We start from the raw sequence: 5,979 nt of genomic DNA on the forward strand, positions 1-5,979 counted from the left end.
GAAATTTTGAAACTCTCAATATGACTTTTTTCAGTCCATACAGAGCGTTAACGTGCAGTAATTCCGGTAAAAGTTAACAACACAATGCAAATCTACATTTGTTGCTCTATCTTCCTGAAAAGGTTTCATCTTCCTGTGATGAGCGGTTTTTCAGAAGAGCGACGGACAAACTGACCCTTAAAAATCACAAAACTGCGAAAATCTCCGAACCGGAAGTGACGTCATCAAAATAAAAAAAAGGGTATCGAGATTTTTTAATGTTCTATAAGACCTGAAAGTTTTATAAAAATCTAACGAACCGTTTTTGAGAAATCTCGTGCACAAAATCGGTAAGAAAAAAAATAATAAGAAAAACAGTGGAAAAGAAACAAACGAATAACAAGAAGGTCTTCTGCTGAAGACGGAAGACCTTAATAATAAAAGTGAAAAAGAAACAATAGAATAATAGTAGGGTCTTCCGTTGGAGACGGAAGACCCTAATAATAAGAAACAGAGTAAAAACAATATGTTCCCCAACTTCGTTTGGGGAACATAATTACGCAATCCCCAGAAATAGCGATTTTCGGTATATTAAAAATCAATATACATGTACGCTCCTTCGTAGAATAATCAGATATTTGCATTCATGAAAAAAATATTAATAAGAAGGTGTTAAACAATATAGGGCACATTAGCTGACACGAATGTCTTTTTAAACATCTCTTGTAAAACCCAGATAGTAGCCCCCTATGCATTGGAAATAATGAATAGTTCCGGTCAAAAAACCTTTATATATTTATTTACAAAGTATATAAAATTTACCAGGCACAGGTATCAGAGTTGTCAAAATGGCCTGAGAGGAAATATTAAAAAAATTCTGAACAGAAAGGAAAATCCCTTTTCCATGTACGGAACTACTATTGAATAAGTTCATTTTGATTGGTTAGGTATTGGCGTGATACCCTTAGTCGACTTTAACCCTGCCTTGTTGTCGGAATAAAACAACTTTGAGCCCGAGGTTAAAATAAGTAGAGAAATAAAATGTGAATCGATATATTAAAAATATGACATATGCTTGAAAAATGGTAAATTTATATATGTATTTTTTTCTTTGATTTATGGGATAGAAAGATATGTTAACCGCTTAATCAACATGCCATAATCATCTTGCATATGCATGTACATGTAACTGTGCGCGCATGCAAAACGTTAAACAATATATCGTTGATAGTTGATATCATTGTAACTTTTATATTCTTAAATGAAATCTTGGGATACTTAGCATATTTATAAAAAGGTCTTAGAGGAATAAGGCACGATAAGGGACATGGGGAGCGTTTGGGGAACATCTGTAACGGTCCCCGTTACAATTAGCACTAGTTTCATTTAAAATTGCACAACTTCAATCTCATAATATTTTAAAAATAAACAAAGATTTACAATTACAATTAAAATATATTTTTTTATGTTGATTAAGATATTCATACATGTATTTCTTCAAAATACAATATTTGCTATGCAAGATGCACAAAAAACAGTCCAACATTCTTTTCAGGAAAATGAGACCGCGACAAAATTCAAGGTATCCAAAAATTCAAAGTAACTCTATTAAAATGAAGAAAGAGGTAAGAAAAAGTGATAAGAACTTTGAAAATATTTCAACATATTCTTGGTATTCAAGAACCAGTTTTTGAGATACAAAAACAAGGTTTAATTGTATAGATATATATCAATGTATCTCAAATACTAAGAAACCACGAGTGAATGAGAAAAATTCTGTGATCATAAGTATATATATATATATATATATAACTGAGGTCTTTTGACAAGGTCAATCTCTAGAAATATAGACCTTAGAGGAGGCATACATGTAAGGACCAAGCACAAAGATCAATAGAGAAAGACAAAGGTTTAAATATATATACTGGTTTCCTTACATATACACATGATTCATTATATAGGTTCCCAGTGCAATATTACAATTTTTTTTGCATCATAGTACCACCAAAGGCTGCAATTGTAAGACTTATTTGACAAAATGCACATGCATGACTTATTCTCATTCCTTACTTTTTGCTTTTAATTTCAGAAAAGAAAAACAATATTTGAATTATCTTTCTTCCAGAGATATTTTTTTCTTTAAAAAAAATTCTACTGTACTTTGACATGCAATATTTTGCCATTTACATCCAGTTTAGCTGGTGCCCCTGGTAGAAAATCATATTCTCTTATCCAGTCATGTAGGATTGGATCTGCTGTTTTGTTGTCAGCGGTGTGTTTTTGATTAAAGTGTAGTCCGGCTTCCTTCCAGTTAACAGTCAGGCCCTCGGAATTTCTCAGATTTGGGTACAATGTCCATAACTTGTTGTTCCACGCGTGGTAAATATGCCACATACTCCACATTTCATCTGTCGTACCTTTAAAAATTGTGAAGTTTTCATTTTAATATTCATGAAAGATGGGAAACTTACTATGTACTCTTACATAGAACCTGCCCTGGGGCAAAAAATTAAACAAGATCACTTTTTGATCTCAATCTCACTTTTCCACTATTAATTCCTATTGGAAAAATTGAGACTGATATCAGAAGTGATCTCTTCTAAGTTTTATGGCCCCCGAGCATGATCCTACTATTCCTGTTTGCTTTGCTCCAAGCATTATGCTCTAATGGATTTTAAGCTTCAAATTCATTCTGTTTTACCTTAAGTTTATAAATTTGGAACTTTTCATGTTCATATTTATGAAAAACGGAAGACTAACTCCTTCATGGCACCTGATTCCACCTGCTATTTTTAGAAATATTCGTTATAAGCGTATTTTACAGTACACCCTACCTCTCTTGGACGGACACTTTCCACCAATGAGTGGGTCGTATCCCTGGGATTAAGGGCTGGAATGAGGGGTCTGTGGACTTTTTCCTGTACCACTCCACAAAGTAAAACCAGTTCTTACGGTGAGGGGAGTAACCCCAGGTTCCTGTAAAATAGTCAAAGCAATGTAGAAAAAGTGAGCAAGCTCACATATCCCACGCTCCCCAAAAACTGCTAAAATTCCTGGAAAAAATAAAGGAATAAGAATTTACTGGTAATCTGCACATCTACACATTGCGTCCTAAATATCTGCAAAGTTTAAACAAATTCTGTGCAGCGGTTTATAAGGAGTTGCGCTGACAAAAAATAGCAGGACTGACGTAACATTTTTATCGAATTTCTGATTGTTTTTAGAGTAAACTTTTGAGTGTGTCCCTTCGTATACTGGAATATGGCAGATCCTGAACTTTTTCCTCTTTCTGATTGGTGTTTTTGTTTTCACGTTTGGAAAATGAAACAAGTCAAAGGGTGACAGATCTGGCGAATATTGTTGGGATGATAAAACATTAACTATCTGTTTATCCCTAAAACTCATCAACTTTACTCTTCATGGCATTTGGGTTCGAACGCTGTCGTGAAGAAATTTAATGTAGTTGATAACTGATTCTGGTTGCATCCTCTCATAAATCTTTCGATTTTGTGTTTGCAAAATTTGCTTTCTACACATCTCCAAAAATTGAACTGCTTCCCAGAATATAAAATTGATCGACAATACCACTAAAATTTAAAAAAAAAGGCATATAAAAATGTTTTTTGTGCTTTTGCAATTCATTGTTATTTTCAGACCTTGGCTGTTTTTGACGAGTGCACCGTATTGTATATTTGTTTTGAGGGTTGAAAGCAATGGACGCAAGTTTCATTATCCATTTGACTTTCAGGCAAACGTGGAAAACTACAATTTTTGATATTTAAAATAATTATGTAGTTAATACTGTTATTCTTACACACTGTCATTTCAAACATAGGGTGACCATTCAGTACTTAGCTTTTTTACTGTCAAATGTTTCTTCAAAACAGTGTAAAATTCCCCAAAATTATGCCTATCAATTTTGCTATGTGTCGTAAAGTCAATCAAACACAATCAGTGATAATTTGTTGAATTTTGGCAAACATTACATTGGTTGTTGTAAGTTCTTGTCGCCAAGGACGGTCCCCCTTTTTGATGTGCATTATGTAATTTTTGTTCATTGAAGTCCGCCTGTTCATGTGTCCATAACACAGAAATTGGTTGTTGTAAATTTCATTAATCTCTTTGGGATTATTAACGAGTTTCACCGCGTTTAATGAAGCGTTTAATTTCACTCGTTTACTTATTCTTTTCCATTCAGTTTTAATGCAGTGTCTCGAATAGCCCTTGATTTCAAGCTTCTCATAATGAAACTACATGTATGATTATTGTGATGAAAAGTGTTCACATAAACAGTAATCAATTCAATAATGATTCAATAATGAGAGAAAGTTAAGTTTAATGTCATATGATTTCTATGTAGTATGTCATAGAGTTCAGGACATTATTTATTGAACAGCCCTCGTATTTTTCTTAATTAAGATTTTCAAAGATACTGAGCCTACAATCTGTCTTTATTTAAGCGTAAAATATGTCAACTTTGTTTTCAAATTTGTATTATTTTTAAGATAAAATTCTGCAGTTGAAAGCATAGCCTTTGTCCTGAAAAATTACAATCAAAGACATTGTATTTAATGCCCCCCTTAAATTATTTATTGATCGATTATATATTGTTTAAGGTTCCTCTCAGAATTTTTCACTCATATGGAGACTCTCCCACTTGCCGGTGAAGAGCTGCAAATTTTGTCCTTTACTCGGCACTTAGGGCCATTGAGCAGGGAGCTAGGGATCTTTTTCAAGCCAGCACCTACTGTGACACGGCACTGAATTTTATACGGTCTCATCCGAAGGACCGGCTCTCCACGTCCCAACCCCAAATTAAACAGATCATTTGAACATGTTGAAGAACTCATCTGTGGAAGTTTCAAAACAAACCTAAAATTGGGTACAGAAAGCAGACATCTTCGTCTGGTGCCCTAAGATTCTGGTGGCTCCGCCATGCTTCATGCTGCGACCAAGTAAAGCATATCCTGCCAGGTTGTCCATGCTGTCATACTTCTGATGGACATTCTTGAGTGCAGCGGTAGAAATGTTTGGACACCGTAAGATCATCCTCCAGAATGACAGAAATTTCCTCAGAATCAGGGGCGGGGTTCCAGGTTCCAATCCATTGACCGTATATACCGACATGCTTAGTGTGGTTGTGTACCTTAAAATATAGTATAATGATTCAATCATGTGTATAATGAATAAAAATTGTTCATTCCTAGTACAGTAAAACTTTCTAGTCTAACCACCATGGATACAGATTTGAAATTAATATTTTCTGTATATCACGACTCGTATATTTTAATAGCATGTAACACAAAATATATTTAAAATGTGTCAATCAAACCCATTCGAAATATTTGAAGTTTCATGCAATAACTTTTAGATGAAATAAGATTTTAAATTTATTTTCGTGTCTATACACCTTTAAAGCATGTTCGCTATAACCATGTTTTACTGTTAGTACACTGGATTAACAATTAGGTGTGGCTGTCAATTTCATAAGAAAGAGATATACCGTATGACGGGTAATTTTTACTGCTGCAATTTTGTTTTTGAATTTAGGTCAAAATAGGGGGATTTAAATTTTTTTACGCGTTCATTTTTTACGAATTGAACATGTCCGTAAAAATTAAAATCATCAGAAGTAAAATTTAAGATCAATGATTGTTTACATTTTGAATACTTTTAATTTACATACAAACAATGTGTCCGAAAACCCGATTGTGTGTGTGTGTGTGTGTGGGTGTGTGTGTGTGTGTGTGTGAGAGAGAGGAAAAGAGAGAGAGATGTCTTAAATTATAACAATGTTAACAATTTTATTATGTATAAATTTTTATCATTTACAATTACATATATGTATATACATGAACCATGTGCCCTCCATTTATTCATGTTTTATAAAACACATAGCTAGGCACACTTCGTGCTCGTCTGGTATTTACCAAAAACAAAGAGAGACAACTCAAACACTGTAAACCAACTTTTTTTTCGCGATGACTTTATTTCGCGATT

The 5,979-nt window shown here is 33.7% G+C and overlaps 1 pseudogene; it reads right to left on the reverse strand.

Annotated features, from left to right (window-relative positions):
* Window positions 1-2,130: 2,130 nt before the first annotated feature.
* Window positions 2,131-5,125, reverse strand: LOC134240544 (uncharacterized; annotated as a pseudogene).
* Window positions 5,126-5,979: the final 854 nt, after the last annotated feature.

The sequence above is a fragment of the Saccostrea cucullata genome, unplaced genomic scaffold (assembly GCF_032062105.1).
Source record: "Saccostrea cucullata isolate Sc308-1 unplaced genomic scaffold, CSIRO_AGI_Scuc_v1 ctg22102, whole genome shotgun sequence".
NCBI lineage: Eukaryota > Metazoa > Mollusca > Bivalvia > Ostreida > Ostreidae > Saccostrea > Saccostrea cuccullata.